Below are 18792 nucleotides of genomic sequence, written 5' to 3'. Positions count from 1 at the left end.
GGGGACACGGAAGTTCTAGGGCCCATGCGCAGGACCTGAACAACAGTTAGCATGAGTAGACACGATACCAACGGTGCTTCATCCAGTCCTCAGAACCGACGGCCCCGCTCGTACTGAGCACGCCACCCCAAAGAGGAAGCGGAAACTCCGTGATGAGAAAGGGACTCTCCCAGGGTGGCACAGCTGGTGAGCAGAGCAGCCGAGATTAAAGACAGCTGCTGCCAGCTCTGAAGCCAGCATTTAGTCCTTGACATCCCACTGAAATGAGGTGGGGGCTGCTGGCTCTCCTGTGCGGAGCCCGGCTGCTTCAGAAGGGAGCTAACATCTCTGAGGCCAGCCGGGTGCTTAGGACGAGTGATCAAGGAGAGAGAGAAAGCTCCATTCAAGCCCTTAGTGTAGCAATCCATGTGTCTACCTTTACCGGCTCATCTGGACCCAGGTCCCCAAATTCCTGCTGGATTTGCCTCTGCACCCAGAGGTCTTTGGCTGGGGGCCAGCTGGCTCATCAACCCTCCCCCATTCTCCATGAGTGTGGCTTTTTTTTTTTTCAAGACAAACCCCCCAAAGCCAGCACTTACTAGGAAGAGGGCAAAAGCTTCCCCAAACGCCCCATGAATAAATGTTCAGGGCTCCATCCACAGTGACTGATGAGTCATCAGATGACCAGCTGTCAGCACAGAGTGTTAAATATAGAAGGAGAAAGCCAGCGGGGTGTCTAGGACCTAAAGCAAAGAAGAGGAACAGGCACGTAGGAGCTGAAGCCCCAGCTAGGGGGTAAGTCTATAGGGCACCTGGAAACTGTGCCCACCAGCTCCCCCAAATAAAGGAATCCAGATCAGCGGTGCCCCAGCATAGCATGCTGCTTGATCAGGAAAGAGACAGGGCTGGACACGGGCGATGCCAGCGAGCTGACGATGATTACTGCTAATGATGCTAATGGTAGAATAATCGCTCAGAGAACTTCCCGCTCATCACCTAGTGTTCTTCCCATCAAACGCACAGACGGAGGATGTATTAACAGCGCTGCCACTTAGGCAGCCCAAATTGAGTTTCCGAACCCCAGGCTTGGTTAGGGTAGGCCTGCACTATCCAATACAATGGCCACGAGCCACGTGTGGCTATGGAACACTTGAAATGTGGTCAGTCCAAATAGAGGCATGCTGTAAGCATCAAATACACACCGGATTTTGAAGGTTTAGTCCCCCCAAAACAATGTAAATGATCTCATTAATTTTTTTTCCTTGACGACATGTTGAAATGATAATATTTTGGATAAAGTGGGTTAGATGGGATATGTTATTCAAATTAGTTTCACCTGTTTCTTTCTACCTTTTTCATGTGGCCACTAGAACATTCCAAAAGGGGTATGCGGCTCACATTTGTGGCTTGCATTATATTTCTATTGGACAGCACTGGGTTACAGGCTAGAGGCCAGAACCTTCAGGAAATCCTGGCTATGCCCTCTCCTGACAAATAAAGCCTGCTTCCTGGTTCAAGGCTGAGGGAGGCCAAGGCTGCTCTCCAGACAATGCCAGTGGCCAGCAGCAGCTTCACAGCCTGGCTACAGCTGGCCCAGGTGGCACCCAAAAGCCCCTGGGTATCTTGCCCTTCACATCTTCAGAAAATTCCCAGCCTTCCTGGGAAGGCTGATGAATCCTTTCTGGCTTTGTCTGTCTTCCCCCAGCCCCCACTTCACCCCCAAGAAAGTTCAACTTGAGGCTGTGTGATTACAAAGAAGAGACGCATAAAATGAGGCCACTTCATAAATGAAGTCCCCTTTCCCTCGCATATGCAAACAGCAGAGTCAATCAAAGGAAAGAAGGGAAATGAGAAACAGAAAGAAAAATGCAGATGAGAGTTATCACAATTCTCACCCAGAGGGAGAAACTGTATCCCTGCACAAATGTCACACCCTCTGCCCACAGAGACCTGGGGGGACGGGAACACGTGCATGCCAGCGTGTATGTGAGGGTACACCATGCATATGTTTGCTGAGCACAAGAGAGCACCAGAGAACGGTTTGAGGCAGACAGAAACCAAACAAGGAAGAGAAACGCCAGAGGAGGCAAAGCCAAACAGAGGCTCAGTGTGTGTGTGTGTGCGTGTATGTGGTGTGTGTGTGTCTCTCTCTGTGTGGTAGGGGGAGAGTTGACAGCATCCCCTTTGTGGCAAGGGCCGCCCTTTCTTTCTGTGTCAGTTTATATTATTCACGTCAGGACAATGGAAAGAATATAGCAAAATAAAAAATGCATCGGGGCCAGGAGGGCCCTGGATTGCTGAGTGGTAGAAACATCCCGGGGGAGGAAGGCTGCCTGCCTTGCACCCAGGAGTGGGCTGGGCTTCAAGTGGATTCAGTGGGTGGGGGGTGCCCTTCTGCTGGTTCCCATTCCTCCAGTGTTGACAGTGCCAGGGATGCCAGGGGCCAAGCCTGGAGGGTCCCTGCAGACCACAACCCCTCCTGCTGCCTGCCGTCTCCTTCTCACCCCACAACTGGCTGATGCTTTGTACCAGCCTCCTGCCTGCCCTCAGCTGACCCCTCACTGGTGAGTCCAGAGACCCTAGGTGGCTACCAGTTAATCCAATCAAAGCAGCTTTATGTGCTGCCAGGACAAGATCAGGGCCAAGGGGTGCCCCCACTCCAGGGCTCCCACTCCTCCCACATAATGCATCCAGGGATAGGCCTTCTGGGAACCTGTACCCACCTTGGCCACCTCGCTGGAAGAGGGCTTTTCTAAAGGAGGATGCAGGAAGAACGTGTTCTTCTGTTCAGGCTGCTGTAACAAATTATTCGATATTTAAGACCGGGGTGGCTTAAACAACAGAAACTTATTTGTCATGATTCTGGAGGCTGAAAGTCCAAGATCAAGGTGTCGGCAGGGTTGGTTTCTCCTAAGGCCTCTTTCCTTGGCTTACAGACAGCCGCCTTCTTGCTATGTCCTCACGTGATCTTTCCTCTGTGCAAGCAGGTCCCTGGTGTCTCTTCCTCCTCTTACAAAGGTACACACTCTTATGGGATTAGGGCTGCACCCTTGTAACCACATTTAATCTTAATTACCTCCTTAAAGGGGGCTTCCCCAATGGCTCAGAGGTAAAGAATCTGCCTGGAATGCAGGAGATGCAGGAGACTCAGACTTAACCCCTGGGTCGGGAAGATCCCCTGAAGGAGGGCAGGGCAATCCACTCCAGTATTCTTGCCTGGAAAATCCCAGGGACAGAGGAGCCTGGCAGACTGTGGTCCATAGGGTCACAAAGAATCGGAGACGACTGGACGACTGAAGTGACTTAGCATGCATGTACACACCTCTCTAGAGGCCCTATTTCCAAACACAGTCACATTCCGTGGTACCGGGAGTTGGGATTTCACCATATAACTTTGGGAAGACACGATTCAGCCTGTAACAACAAAGAACAGAGAAGGATAAGGCCAAGCCAGCACAAGGACAGGGGCAGAAAGTGGGGACAGTTCAGGGTGAACCACTCCCTCTACCTGCCTTTTTAGGGCTGTCTCCATGTTTGATGCCTGGGTTGGGAAGATCCCCTGGAGAAGGAAATGGCAATCCACTCCAGTATCTTGCCTGAAAAATCCCATGGACAGAGGAGCCTGTCGGGCTACAGTCCATGGGGTCTCAAGAGTCGGACATGACTTAGTGACTAAAACACCACTACTAATGTACATTTATAAAAACTGAAGAATTCTCTGGGGTAGGTGTTTGGGGGAATTTTCTCCTTGCAGCTGATAGTTGCTGTTTTTTCCTGGGACCAGGAATTTTGTATCCCCAATTCCAGCTCAGTGTCTGGCTCCTAGCAGGGAAGCTATAATGGGGACAGAACAGAGGCTATTGAGCAAGACTCTGGGTCCCTAGTCATTTAGCATCTTTTTATTTATGTATTTAGTTATGTAACTTTATTGATTTATTTTTGGTTGTGCTAGGTCTTCGTCGCTGCGTACTCTTTTCTCCAGTTGCAGCAAGAGGAGCTACTCTCTAGTTGCAATGCCTGGGCTTCTCATCGTGGTGGCTTCTGTTGTTGCAGCGCCCAGGCTCACACAGGCTCAGTAGCTGTGGTGCACAGGCTTAGCCACAGCATGTGGGATCTTCCTGGACCAGGAATAGAACCCGTGTCTCCTATGTTGGTAGGTGGATTCTTCACCACTGAGCCACCAAGGAAGCCCTCCCTTAGCATTTGGTCACTAATGGAAGTGACTCCAAAATGAATCTAGACTTAATTCACAGAGGATCTTACAAGGTTATTTTAAAAAATTAAAGAGAAAACGTATAATGGCAGGTTGCATTTTCCAAGATGGCCACGACAAGATCTCCCATGCCACAAGCCCATTTTACAATCTCATGTCATTCTTCCCATCAAGAGCTGGGATCTATGGTCCCCCCCCTTGACTCTGGATTTGTGGCAGTGGTAGAAGTGTCACTATGTGACCTCTAAGGCCTCCACTCTCAGGATACTTGCTCTTACAAACTAGCCGCCATGCTGTGGGGAAGCCCAGACTACACAGAGAGGTCTCATGGCGATGTTCCAGCTGACAGCCCCAGCTGAGATCCCTGCTAACAGCCAGCATCAATGACCACATATGTGAGCGAGGAAGGAAGCCTTCCTTAGGACCTCAGCCCCAGGCATTGTCTGATGCAGTGGCACCAGACAGACACAGAGACAGAGAGAGAACTGTCTAGCTGAGGACAGACAACCCCCACAACAGCAGGAGATAATAATGAAATGATAGTTGTTTTATTTTTTTTAAGTCACTAACTTTTAGTGCGATTCATTATATAGCAATAGATAACTGGAACACAGGCCCAAAACACACACACACACAAGTGCAGAAAAATCCCACTTCACAGAACCTGTTTAGGGGCCCTGGGTGCTCACTACATAGGTCCTGTGGACAGGCTGCCAGGATCAAGTCCCTTTTCCAGCACTTCTGGTCTACTACCTTGGACGAGTGAATTCACACACCTCTGCCTCAGTTTCCTCATTTCCGAACAGAACAGGATGGATATGACGGCAAAATCTGATAACCCACATCAAGTGCTCAAATCGGTGCCAGGCATGCAGTAAGCACTCAATAACTGCTTGCAGTGATGATCTGAGTCAACATCGCTCTTTCCGCTTCCTAACAGGTGGGCTGAGAAACATGCCATTTCTGGCAGACGCTCTGCTGACTGTCTTTTTCCATCACACTGAGGTCACTAGCTCTGCCCCACACTTATTTGTTTTGTAAAAATGTCAGCAGCTGGGCCCCGTCCCTTCCCCCAGCCCTTGTGGGAAGTCAGCTCCCCTCCCCCTGCGGTATTTGAGCTCTGCTCCCTGCCACTGTCATCTCTCTCCTTTGCCTTGCAAACCATTGATTGGCAGAAGACAAAACACTAGCTAACAGCTGACCTGAGACCCCTTTTTAAAGTCCCTGGGCCCGGCCCAGCTACCGAACCGTGGGACGCGGTATGGGCCGGCAGCAGATGACGACAGGACAACGGTTGGCTAGACAGACCTCACCTTCTGGTCTCCCCTATTGTGGAGTGACTTAACGTTACAGCCCGGGGATGCCCACTTCCTCTACACGCTGCTGGCAGGGGGACCCACCTCCCGGGGGTGGCTCCCGCAGCCTGCAGGGGACCAGGCCAGTAGAGGTTAGTTCCTGCTGGGGGGATGGTGGGGATCCACAGAGGGGCAGAGAATCCTCGGCGTAACCACAGAGGCAGAGGTCCTGCCCCTTAAGAACTGGAGAAGCCGAGAGCAGAGCAGAAGGAAGTCAGCAGCGGGGGCCCTTTTCTGCCCAGCTGAGGCTTGCCTGGCCTGGATAAGGGCCCCGCCTGCCTTTTTCTGAGGCAACCCCTTGATTCTGCCCCACCTGAAATCCCCTGTCTGGGGCACACCCCTGCCTCCTCTGACTTTGGAGCGAGGAGGGGGCCCAACCTCACAGTGAACTACCCACACAGTCTTCCTTCTCACTCTCTGTCGGTGGTAACTGGCTTCCCTACATAGCACCACCCTTCCCCCCATACCTCTCTCCCTAGACCTCCTGCCACATGGCTCCAAGTGGCCAGTGGGTCCTCAGCCCTCTCCCAGGCCTCCTTTCTTTGCAGCTACCAGCTCTGTCAATCGGACAATCCTCCCCAGGGCAAGATGTTAAGTGTCCTTGACCCCCTCCCTGGTCCTTAAATGTCAGTAGCAGCCCCTAGTCATTGTGACAACTAAAAATGTGCCCGTATTTCCAAATCCACCCCCCAGAGTGGGGAGATGGTTCCTGAACAGGGAAGCACTGTTCATCTCTAGATAAAATTCTTTTTACTCCGCAACCATCACGGAGCTTCACTTGCCTGCAGGATCAGTTTTGCATGGCCCTCCTTCCGCTGTTCCCACACTCACCTGTGCACCCTGAAAGCTGGGGCTCTGAGCCCCCTAGCTCGATTCCCCTTTACTAAGGCTTAAGTTTGGGTTGCCCCTGATAGATGATTCTCGGCCTGGTGTTTACTGCGACATCCTTTGTAGAATTTCGCACCTCCCCTTCCATCTCTGGCATCACTTTAAAAACTAAATAAATAAATAAGAGCCACCATTGTGGGAAGTGTTCCATGGGAGTTGTTTGTTCTTCAAGGTCTATTGAGTCAAAATTCCCAGTTTAACTTTGAATGCTCGGCTCCACTGCCTCTACTGTGAGGTTGGCATCCATACCTTAAAAAGAGAAGGGAAATCTAGTCATCTAAAGAAAGAGAAAAGAGAATAAAATAATTCCCCCTCGACAGTGTCTACTGGATGCATCCACTTTTCAATATAACGTGGGGATGCTGGCCCCTTTCATCTGTTTCCTTTGAGCTACCTTTTTACCAAAACCCACGGCCGGCTTGGCATAAAGTGCCCATACTTGGATCGACCAGGAGGGAAAGCATCTATTTTCAGAGGGACATAACTTTGACCCTCCTGCTGACAGTGAAGCAGGTCTGTGGGTCTAGCTGAAGTCAGTCCAGACACCTTGAGCAGTTTTCCTTCTTGGAACGACTGCTCTTAACACCAGTGGGTTCTTGGCGATGTCTTAGATTCCCAATATTATAGTCACAGCCTAGGCCTCACAGCGATAGGGGTTTTGTCTTCGGCAGTCCACTTTAACCTACAGCCTCTCTTCCCAGAACAAGTCATGTATGTGTACATGTGGGCTGTGCCCACCCCCTGTCCCACAGAATTTTTGCACACAATCACAAAGCTCCCGGAAGCCTGTCCAAAGGCGGTGGCTTGAGAATGAAGCCTTCTTTTATTCCAACAGGGAGTCTGATGTCAAAACAGCTCTGGTGACACAGAGAGATAGGATATGCTTCCAGCAAGTAAGGAGATCGACTTGGTAGTGATTCTTCCTGAAACGAGCTGAGAGCCTCATAAAGATGATGGTTGCTGTAGAGAGCACCACTGGTTTGCAAATACAGCCAGAGATAGAGAAAGCTTCCAGAACCTACTGTTGCTCCTAAGCACACCAAATATATGTGGATTACTAAGGAGGGAGGCCATAAAACAAAATAACCTTGAAAAACTCAAAACCCATTGCCCCCAAAATGAAACAGTTCATCCTGATGGCAGTTCCTGGAGCTAATGATACTGCATTGCTTCCACGTGGATGAGGCTTTGCACAGTCCATGTTGCTTTCACGGGTGTTACTCCATCAATCTCTCAACCATTCCGTGAGGAAGCCAGGACCAGTATTCTTACCCCCATTAACAGGTTATGACAAAAAGGAAGGTTCAGAGAGCTGCAGCAGTGTCTGAAAGGACATGTTGATGGGTAGTGGTAAGGCTGGAAGCTGACCCCCAAGTTCAACAGTCAGAGGAACCGGAGGGGGTATTATGCCATCATGGAGTAATCAACTGATAATAAATATAATAACCACAATTTGCTCTTGTAAGCCAGGTCCCTAAACTTCTACCTCCAGTGTTTTAGCAGCCCCATTGGGTTGTGAAAAGGAATAACTCTAAATGTTCTTTTCTGAAATTTAAACTCATGCCTCTACTTCCAAATATTTTCCCATCTCTTCCTTCTTTCAACCTGGACTCAGAGGATGTTGGAGTTAAAACAGCCAGAAAAAAAGCAAAGACAAAGGAAGAAAAGACAAAGGAAAACTGGATAAAAGATAAAACAGTCACACTGATGCTAGTAACAAAGCAATGGGATCTGTAAGTAGAAAGTGGGGCAGGGGCATATTGGGAAGAAGGAAGCTATGTGGATGGGGAAGGTCACAGTGGCAATGCTGTGCGCCCCCTTCCACCTCCCACCCCCGCCCCCGGCCAGCAAGACTCAGTCCCAGTTTTAGCAAATGTTTAGCCACTGCCAAACGTGTGTCACTATCTTTCTCTTCTCTTTGCCATCTGCCACCCAACCCTTAGCCAAGACCTTATATTTTAGAGTTTTTGTTATAGCTGAATCCCACTTCTGGTACCAACTTCTATATAGGCTAGGTTATCCTGCAGTAACAAATAGCCCCCAAAATCTCACTCCTTAGTCCCCTCAAATCTTTTTTTTTTTTTTTTTTTTTGGAAGCACTGCACCTACCAGGGCTCAAACCCATGCCCCCTGTGGGGTAAGTGCAGAGTCGTAACCACTGAACTGCCAGGGAAGCCCCACTTTTTAAAATTTTCTTCTTTTTTTTCCCCCAGCCCCTCAAACCTGAATCATTCTCTCTGTAGTCTTCTCATCTCAAGGAAGCTAGACCAAGGCTTCTTCATATGGTGAAGGCAACAGGTCAAGTAGATAGGCCTCAATGCCCAAGCACTTGTATTATGCTTGTTCATGTCCCATTGGCCAAAATAACTCATGTGGCTAAACCTAAAGTCAATGTGAGAGAGGCCTACCTACGGATGTGGCTACTGGCAGGTATGATCCATTGGGGGCCATATTTGTAACAATCCCCCACTCACATGAGCAAAATATCTCCCCACCCACAAGGTGCCTGAAATGTCATCATTTAAGTTTTAGACTTTCAGTCTAAGCATTGCCGTCTTTTGGCTTACTCTAAAAATCAAGCATGGTTTCATTGCATATCCTATGACCCAGCAATTTCATTTTAAGGCATATACCCAAGAGAAACAAGTGCTTATGTTCCGCTAGCCCTGCAAATGCACGGGGCAGTTTTATTCAGCACAGCCTCAAACTGGAAATTATCCAAATGCCCATCAAGAGGAGAATAGATAAACTGACCATGATGTAATCATACAAAGGGACATGACACAGCATTGGAAAAAGAACAAATGACTGCTCCCTGTGACCATATGGATGGATGGATGGATGGACGAATGGATGGATGTCCTGGGCGATGTTGAGTAGGAGGAGCCAGACCTGTATGAATATGTATTGCATGATTCTAGTTAATGGGAGTTCTCAAACAAGTCTGTATTGTTAGAAAACAAAATAGTTACCTTTCGGTCAAAATGTCAGCTGCCAGCGGCATAAGGAACTTCTGGGCGAGTACTGATAATGTCCTGTATCTTTATTTATATAAATAAATAAATCTATGGGTGCAGTGCTGTCTTTGACCAGAGTCCTTGGAAGTAGAATGTCTTAATCCCGAGACCGGTATAGTTGATTCACAATGTTATATTAGTTTCAGGTATATAGTAAAGTGAATCTGTTATACATACAATATATATCGTTTTTCGAATTATTTTCCATTATAGGTTATTACAAGATATTGAGTTCCCTGTGCTATACAGTAGGATCTTGTTGTTTATCTATTTTGTATATAGAAGGGTGTATCTATAAATCCCAAAGTCCTAACTTACCCCTCACCCGCATCTATGTCCTGTGCTTTGATCTGGGTGATCATGAATCTATACTTATATAAAAAGCCATAGACCTGTACATTTAAGATTGGTGGACTTTACCGAATATATTTTAAATCTTAATTGTTTCCAAAGTACAGGAGTAGAAGTAAGAATAGGTTTCTTAGCTTGGTGGCTCTGAATGTGGGGGTGGGGAGAAGACAGAGCCTGAGGAGTTGGGAGTGGGAGCACCTGACCCAGTTCAGCTCCACCTTTGAAGCCAGCAGGGACGAGACCTTGCTGGGGGCCGCGGAAGTGTTCCCCATCTCCAGCCCTGGGCGGGGGTGCTTGGGGCTGGGGCCCAGTGGTGGTAGCTCTGTGGGCCCCTGTGGGGAGGGAAATGCTTTGATGAGCCTTTGTTCCGGGAATTGATCAAGGAAACGAGCTGGTAATGAACAGCAGAAATAACAATAATTAATAATGGGTAGAATAAAAATGGATTTCAAATCCTGCAGCTAATTTGCCAGGAGACTTATTTCTGTGGCAGTCAGCTGCTCTCCCCTCCTCAGACTGCTGTAAACCAGGAAGTGGCAGGACCAGGGCAGCCAGTTCTTGTGTGTGGGGGCGGATTGAAGAGAGAATGACGGAGGTGGGGAGGAGGGTCAAGGAAGCACAATAACTGTAGGGAGCCTGGACTCCGGGTCCTGAGCTGGGGCATGGGCTCTGCACTCTGCTAAAAACGGTAGGAGACCTCAAATTTCAAGGATGCCTCTCAGAGGCCAGGCAGCCCTCCCCACCCCCATGATGGCTGCCAATCCCAGGGAACCGCCCACCGGGGCCACCCCCTCGAGCCCTTGGACCCTTGACATATACCCCCACCAGTTCTATCCCCTCCCAGGAGCCAAGGTTGAAGGGGGAGGGGAGCAAGACCACACAACAATGGAAGGAAACCCTTTGTCAGAGAAGAAAGATTCTAATTGGAGCCCTAAATACTCCAGAAAGATTATCTTTCCGGTTCCCATTGCACAGAGAGCAACTAACAGTCACCCTGCCTGCCAACCCTCACCGCCCTTTTCCACCCCCCGCCCCCGCCCCCACAAATAGGCTGACTTGTATAGCTTTATCACTCCGATAAAAAGTAAGTGCTCAGAGATCCTTCCAGCTTCTCCCCAGGATGGGCAAAACGCAGGCCAGGCCTGTTTTGTTGGATTTTAGTGCAAGATCTTTGGGGGGAGATGGTCAGTGCTTGCAAGGGTGACCATCTATTGGGTTGAGTCTAAGACCTGTTTGCACCAGGCTGAACTTAGCTACTCTTTCCACTAGGGCCCAGGCTGTTGCCCATAGCATCTACCCTTCTAAGCCCTGCCCCCTGCTTTTTTCCAGGACCAGGGGGAAGCCCAAATCTATGGGTGCAGTGCTGTCTTTGACCAGAGTCCTTGGAAGTAGAATGTCTTAATCCTGAGACCGGTGGACGAACTGCTTGAGCAGCTGCCTACATTGACAAACGGTTCTCTCCCATTTCAACTTTAGCAAAGTGGATTCTTCTTGCTAAAGGCTAAGTACTCGCTGAGTTGCAAGTTTTAGAAAATGAGGCCATTGTGGGGCTATTTCTGAGAGAAAGAAAGGCCAGCGGTGCCAGCGCCAGCCCCATCCACCTCCCACAAGAATTGGGCACCATTATTTCTACATCGGGGAAAATTCCATCTCCCGTTTCAGAAAACAGCTGAATCTGGCTTCATCTTCTGCAAAAGTATGCATAGTAGGGACAGGGCAAGCATTTAACATTAAGGACAGTTCAGAGCAGGTGACCAAAAGGAAGCTCAGAATAACCGTGACTAGGAAGGCTTGACTGGCGAAGCCCCTGCAGCAAGGGTGTCAGCTGTGGAGTGAAGGGGGTAGGAGAAAGACCCCAGGAGGGCAGCAAACTGAGAGCAAGGCTCCAGGCAAGGAAGCCAGGCCCCCAGGAAGGAGCCAGGAGAGGTGGGGCTCCCAGTAGTATTTGAAACCAGTGATATTAGTCGGCTCAGGCTGTCGTAACGAAGAACCACAGGCTGGGTGGTTTCAGCAACCGAGTTTTACTGTCTCACAGTTGTGGAGGCTGGAAGTCAGAGATTAACGTATCAGCAGGGTTGGTTTCATTCTGAGTCCTCTCTCCTTGGCTTGGAGACGGCTGTCTTCTCCCTGTGTCTTCATACCATCTTCCCTCTGTGTGGGTCTGGGTCCTAATCTCTTCTTACAAGGACACCCATCACATTGGATTAGGGCCCACCCACGTGACCACCTTTTAACTTAATTACCTTCCAAAAGACCCTATCTTCAAATAGTCACATTCTAAGATACACTGGGAGGAAGGGCTTCGACATATGAATTTTGGGGGAGATGCAATTTACCCATGACACCAGGACAGAATTTCTCTCTTGCTTCCATAATCACGACCTGTTCCCACTCCAATCAATGTAGTTGCTGGGTTGGGAGGAGCTGCAGAGCTGTGGACCCTATCTACACAAAGGGGTCCTTGTCTGCCCATTCCTCAGGCTCCTTCCTATGCAAATTCTCCTCAGCAGCCAAGTCCTGCCTCTTTCAAGAAGCCTTCCCTGACTGCCAAGTTCACATGGAGGTTTCCTTTTGCCAAACATCACCTCAGTGTGGGAAGGGTCATTAGGGTTCAGCTCTGTGACCTGAATATAAATCTGCTTTCTTAAGTAAGACCTTTGAGGATACCCTGATGCTGGGAAAGACTGAGGGCAGGAGGAGAAGGGGGCGACAGAGGAAAAGATGGTTGGATGGCATCACCGAGTCCATGGACATGAGTTTGAGCAAACTCCAGGAGATAGTGAAGGACAGGAAAGCCTGGAATGCTGCAGTCCATGGGGTTAAAAAAAGTCGGACATGACTGAGTGACTGAACAACAATCCCAAAGCACCCCCTCTCCCGCAACACACACACTGCCAGTATCTTTTTCCTCTCTTTCCCAGCCAGACAGTTTGGAGAGTTGGGACTGGCTGTACCCCCAGCTCCAGGGATCAGCCTGATTGGTTTAATCAGAGGACATACATGACCGCATTGGTCCAATCAGAGTGAACATCAGGACTTTGGCTGGGAATGCTGGGTCTCTCTCCTAGGCTGGGTTTGGTTGAGGGAGAATGCCAGGCTTAGAGTACACAGCTGCAACAAAGGTGGGGGAGATGGGGTGTGGCAGGATGCTAGATGATCCAGGGATTTGGGTGGGACAGGGCAGGGCACAAACACTATATGGAGCCACTGAAGCTTATCCAGAGGAAACAAAGCAAATAATGGGTGCTAGGGTGATATTTAAGCCCTAGATCAAGCCATACCTGAAGTAGGGTACCCCTGGATCATTCTGGAACATAAAGCCATAAATTTGTCCTTTTGCTAACATTGGTTTGAGCTGAGTTTATAATGGAAAGATCACTAACTGATACAATTTCCTCAGATCCTCCAAAGAGCTTAAGCCCATGATAACAAAGACACGCAATAAATATTGGGTTGGCCAAAAAGTTCATTCAGGTTTTTTCGTAAGATGGTATGGGAAACCCAGAATGAACTTTTTGGGCAACCCAGTACTGCATGCATGCTAAGTCACTTCTGTCATATTCGACTCTTTGCGACCCCATGGACTGTAGCCCATCAGGCTCCTCCACCCATGGGATTCTCCAGGCAAGAACACTGGAGTGGATTGCCATGCCCTCCTCCAGGGGATCTTCCTGACCCCGGGATCGAACCCACGTCTCTTAAGTCTCCTGCATTGGCAGACCGGTTCTCGACTACTCGAGAGAAGCCACCTGGGAAGCCCCAACCCAATACTACAGAATCACAACATGTGAAGACTCTGTAGATGAGGAAACTGGGACCAGAATTAAAGGGATTTGCTGAGTCTAGTGGCAAGTGAGTGGCAGAGCCTGGGTGAGAGCCTAGGTCTCAGTCAAGGGCCTCTGTCACTGCAGGGACAAAGGCCACTGTTCCTCCTGCCCTGCCCCCCAAACCTTGTCCCTGGGGGGAGAGGGAGGGGCTGGAGAAAGCCAGTGCGAAGCCGCAGCACCCTCAGCCCCCAAACAGGAAGATTCGGTTGCAAGCCAGGAGGCCAGAGGGGAGGTGAGGCAGGAAATTGAGTGGCTCTGTATCAACCACATGTGCCATACCACCTGGAGACTCTGAGCAAGAAGCTGGTGCAGAGATGGGGAGCAGCTGCCAATGTGGGCAGCAGGCAGGTCCATGTCCCCAGGACCTCGGGGGGCCCCATCCCATGCTTCAAAGAGCTCTCTGCCCTCAGAAAGGCTGTCCTCAAGTGGAACGGTGGGGCTGGGAAAGCTCCAATACGGGCAGAAATATGTGGTCCCTGGAACAGAACAGACATTTGTGACAGACAAGTGCTTATGGCCATCTGCATAGCAATCAGATGCCTTGGATTTTCAGACCAGTTGGCATTTCAGTCAACGAATGTTAAGCTCCAGAAGCCATCTTGGGCCATGAAGTGACTTTAGGAAAAAGAGCTGAACCAGTTGTTTACTGCAATGTAACAAATCACCCCAAAGCCTAGTGGCTTAAAAGAACATCATTTGATGGTCTTGTTTTGTTTTCTCATGGTCCGGAAGTTGACTGGCCTCAGTTCAGTGGTTCCTGCTCTTTTGTGTGTTTGTGGGCACATGGTGGCTGGAGTTAAATCAACTCCTTGCAATGCAGGAGACCTGGGTTCAATCCCTGGGTCAGGAAGATCCCCTGGAGGAGGGCACGGCAACCCACTCCAGTATTCTTGCCTGGAGAATCCCATGGACAGAGGCGCCTGGAAGGCTACAGTCCATGGGGTCACAAAGAGTCAGACATGACTGAGCGCTCACGCACGCGCGCACACACACACACGCACACACACACACCTCATGCATCAGTCTCCAACACGGTGGCTTCAGAATAACCGAGCTTCTTACATGGCAGCTCAAGGCTCCAAAGACCTGTGAGAAGGGGCAGAGAAAGAAACAGATGGAAGGCATATCTCCTTTTGTGACCTCACCTCAGAAATCCCTCATTGTCCCTTCTGCCTCATTTAATTCATTAGAAGAGTCTGGCCTAGGATCTTCCCTCATAGTTCAGTAGCTAAGATTCTGTGCTCCCAATGCAGGGACCCCAGGTTCAATCCCTGGTCAGGGAACTAGATCCCACATGCTGCAACTAAGACCTGGTGCAGCCAAAGTATATATATATATATATATATGTGTGTGTGTGTGTGTGTGTGTGTGTGTATATATATACACGTATATATAATATTTTTTTTAAAGAAGAGTCTGGCCCATATACAAAGAGAGGGGACTTAAACTCCACCCCGTTGGAAGGACCACTGAAGAATGTTCGGACATGGTTTTCAACCACCGTAGAAGCCATACTTGGCAAAGCAACAAGGTCAAGGGGCCTGGGTCTCACCAATGCCGGAGCTGCTGGGACTGCCTAAACCTGAACTTCTTAAACCGGAGAGAGAAATCGAACTCTGTTCTGAACATGCTGCTGTCAAGTGGGGTTTTTCGGTGACCCTCAGCCCAACTTGACCCTGATGAACAGAGAGTACAAACTGCTATGTCGGGTTCCTGGCACGGAGCAAGCTCTCAAAGGGAGGGAAGTTAGGGGGTGTGTGGCAGGGACGATCAGGCCATCAGAGCTCAAATACTCCCCTGTCCCGTAAGTTCACTTCTGCTATGTCCCCATATTGATTTGTTAAAATGAGAAAACACACAAAAGAAAGCTAAGGAAGTAGAGTGCAAACAGTAAGTGCCTATCAACGGAAGGCTTAACGGAAAAGGGAAGGTCTCCAAAGCAAAGGCTCTCACATGTGGCCGAGGGGCCCAGCGTGGCTGAAGATCACATTATGAAAAAGTCCTTTGTCTTAGGATTTGTCTCTGTTCCTCTCCTCCTCCTTCTCTTTCTTCTTTCCCTTCATTTTCTCTTCTGCTTCTTGCCCTCTCCCTCTCCCTCCCTTTCAGGTTTTCCTCCTCCTCCTTCTCCCCCCAGCGGCTTCCTCGGTCTCTCTTCCCACACCCACCTAGCTCCTATTCTTCCCAAGGAAACCAGGAATGTTCTGATGCCCTGGACAGAGGAAAGAGAAAAATCAATCCCTTCATCGATCCCATCTCTTTGGCCGGCCTGGCGGATGTGGTCCCAGCCTCCATCCACCCTCTCCTCCCCTTCCCTCACCACTTCCACCCACGTGCTCCAGTCACCTCACCACATTCCTCCCCACTTCGTGCCTTTGCGCAAGCTGTCCTCTCTGCAGAGATGTCTGCCTCATCTCCCCTTTCTGTTCCGGCAACACCTACTTGTCAGTCACCACCCAGCTCAGATGTCACCTTCGGTGGGAAAGGCCCCAATCTGAGCCCTGGGGGAAGGCTCCTGTCCCTTGTGTGCCCAGAAGCTGGCGCTTGCGTGGTCGGAACGCTTGTTCCACTGGGTTGGTGCAGTTTGTCTTGGTCTTGCATTGCAGACCCTCTGAGAGTACACTTTCCAGAACATTTGCAATGCCAGCTCTAATGACTTCCTGGATCACAGCAAAGACTAGCCCAGAAGAGGGTGTCTCCTGTGTTCCGACACCTGGAATGAATGTCTTCTTGGCATCTCTCAGATCAAGGCAGGTGGACAGCCCTTATATCATGTCTGGACCCTGGGTGTTCCTTGGACTGGTTCCCTGAAATCTGATTTTTAACATGTTTGAGCAATGTCTTACCCACTTATTCCCTGGACACTTCTGTTATGATCAATTGTATTTTTCAAATACATCACAGCAATATTTCCAGTCCCATAGGTTCTTCCAGAATCTTGCCACTCCCAAGAGGTGGTGTCTTTTTGAACCTGGGTGGGTGTAAGTGATGCTATGTGACTCCATGCTATTTCATAAAATGCAAACAACTTCCACCTGTCTCTCTCTCTTTTGGGACCCTTACTCTTGGAACTCAGTCGCCATGCTGTGAGGAAGCCCAAGCCACCTGGAGAGGTCACATGTAGATTTTTGGCCAACAGTCCCAACTCAGCTGACAGCCAGAATCATATGCCAGACATATGAGCAAGCCAGCCTCCTTCCTGGATGAGCACGCTTGCCTGACAAGCAGGCTCCCCCAGTATCTGCAGCAACAGAGAAGCCCCTGGCAGAAAACACAAGGCACAGATGCAAGGTTCGCACTTTGGGTGAGAGGCTGTCAGGGTGAGTTGAGTAGAAGCCCTCATGGAACTGTTGGCCGCAGCCACAGCTGGAAATGGAGGTCAGGCTGCCGGGAAGTGAGTCTGGGCACCAGAAACAAACAAACAAAAAAATCCTAGCAACTTCTTTAACCCCTCAGTCTCAGTTTCCTCATATGCAAACTGGCAATCCTCACAGAGCAGTTGTGAGGATTACACTAGATGACCCATGCAAAGCGAGGGCCATGTCAGAAAGGCTCAATGAATCTTAGTCTGCTGGGAAGGAAGAGCTTCGGGGTTTCAGGAAGACTTCCGTAAATCTGTAGCAGATCAGCTGCTCTCGAGAGCCATGAATTCCCGATGCAAGCACCCAGGGCTCGGGACAAAAATGAGTGTTCTGGAATTCTGAAAACCTACCTTCTTAGATGCCTGGGATTTAATGTTCATTCTATAGCATAACATGGAGAACAGGGAGGCATAAGAGCAGCTTTCCTGCCACAGGGAAAGGGAATAAAGTTTCCACCAGTTTGAGAGGTTGGTTAACTGGTAGAAAGGTCTCCAGGTCAATTGAAGCCTGGGACAGGCCTGAGGCTCTTACGGTACAGAGACGGGAGAGGCACGGAAAGCCCAGAGAGGTTGACCAGCGTGGAGAGGAGAGAGGGGCCCGGGCCTTGCTCCACAGCAGCCCGTCGGGACAATTGCACACCCTAGAGAATCCCATGCACAGAGGAGCCTGGTGGGCTACAGTGCCTGGGGTCACAAAGGGTCAGACAGGACTGAGTGAGCACACACGCATGCAGAGGTAAAGGGGCCGTGAGTACATGAGGGGCCTTGGCAGTGGTCCCGAGGTTGGTGCAGGCCCTGCACACTCCAGCACAGTGGGGGGAACAGCCAAGAGCACCCATGCACCCACAGTACCCCTAAGGGTTAACTGAAGCCTCCCCCGCACACCCCAGGGCATGTAAGGAAACTGCATGCCAGGCCCCTGGAACCAAGGCTGCCAAGGGCATCAGGCTCTGTGTTCTAGCCTAGGAAGGACAAACACAACTTGTCCAAGGTCAGTGAGCCCAGGGGAGGGAGGGGGAGCAGGAAGCAGGGTAGCACGTGGACCACAAAGAACTCCCTCCCTCCCTCCCCAACCCACCCTTCCCCAACCCAACCCTGCAACTCAGACCAGGGCAGAAAAGGTAAGGAGACTCGGCCCCAAAGTGACCATGATCTCAACCCAAATGAGTTGTGCCTGGACTTGCCAAGTTCAAGCTCCCCGCCACCAGCAGAAACAGGGGCTCAAGAGCCCAGCTAAGCCTGCAGTTTGGGAGAAATAGGTTAAAGCACACCTGAGGGTCAGGACTTTGGAACTTCACCCCCCTGCATGTCTTCTCTCAAGGCTTGGAAACCACAGCAGGGAATGAAGTCAGAAGGTAGAATCTGCTTGACAAGCTGGGACTTGCTCTCTGGGGGTCCATGCCCCCATGGGGGCACAGCCACCAGGTGGGGGAAGGCAGAGGGGGAGGGGCAAGATACCAGGAGTCTTTCAGACAAAAACGTGTGAGTCTCCTTTTTGGATCCTGCTGGCTCTCTCAACAACTCTTAATTACCAGCAATCAGCTCTTAATTACCTACAACAAGAGAGACCTGGAAAACACAGATAAATGAAATCCATAGATAATCCCCAAACCCCAATTTGGTCGATAATATCATCTAGCTTCCCCAAGCAACCTCTCGCCAGGACTGCTGATCTCCTGACAGGTCATGGTGTGGAATGACCCCCAGTTCCCCAGCTGGCCTGACCCTTACCCCTGGTACAGAGGGAGAAGCCCGCGGGCCCCAAATAACGCCCACCTCCCTACGATGCTCTTTCCCACCAGCC

At 50.0% G+C, this 18792-nt stretch overlaps 1 long non-coding RNA gene across 3 annotated transcripts; it reads right to left on the bottom strand.

Annotated features, from left to right (window-relative positions):
• Positions 1-11243: 11243 nt before the first annotated feature.
• On the bottom strand, positions 11244-18408 carry LOC129639533 (uncharacterized). 3 transcript variants are annotated; one of them, XR_008708455.1, is made up of 3 exons: positions 18260-18408; positions 14642-14716; positions 11244-11847 (listed from the first exon to the last, which is right to left on the bottom strand). It is a non-coding gene; the product is annotated as an uncharacterized LOC129639533 (long non-coding RNA). The 3 variants fall into 3 exon arrangements; XR_008708456.1 differs by lacking the exon at positions 11244-11847 and adding an exon at positions 13864-14106; XR_008708457.1 differs by lacking the exons at positions 11244-11847; positions 18260-18408 and adding exons at positions 13864-14106; positions 16474-16601.
• Positions 18409-18792: the final 384 nt, after the last annotated feature.

The sequence above is a fragment of the Bubalus kerabau genome, chromosome X, assembly GCF_029407905.1.
Source record: "Bubalus kerabau isolate K-KA32 ecotype Philippines breed swamp buffalo chromosome X, PCC_UOA_SB_1v2, whole genome shotgun sequence".
NCBI classification, from domain to species: Eukaryota; Metazoa; Chordata; class Mammalia; order Artiodactyla; family Bovidae; genus Bubalus; species Bubalus kerabau.
Note: the sequence above shows the minus strand (reverse complement) of the source record. Positions and strands in the feature narration are given on the sequence as shown.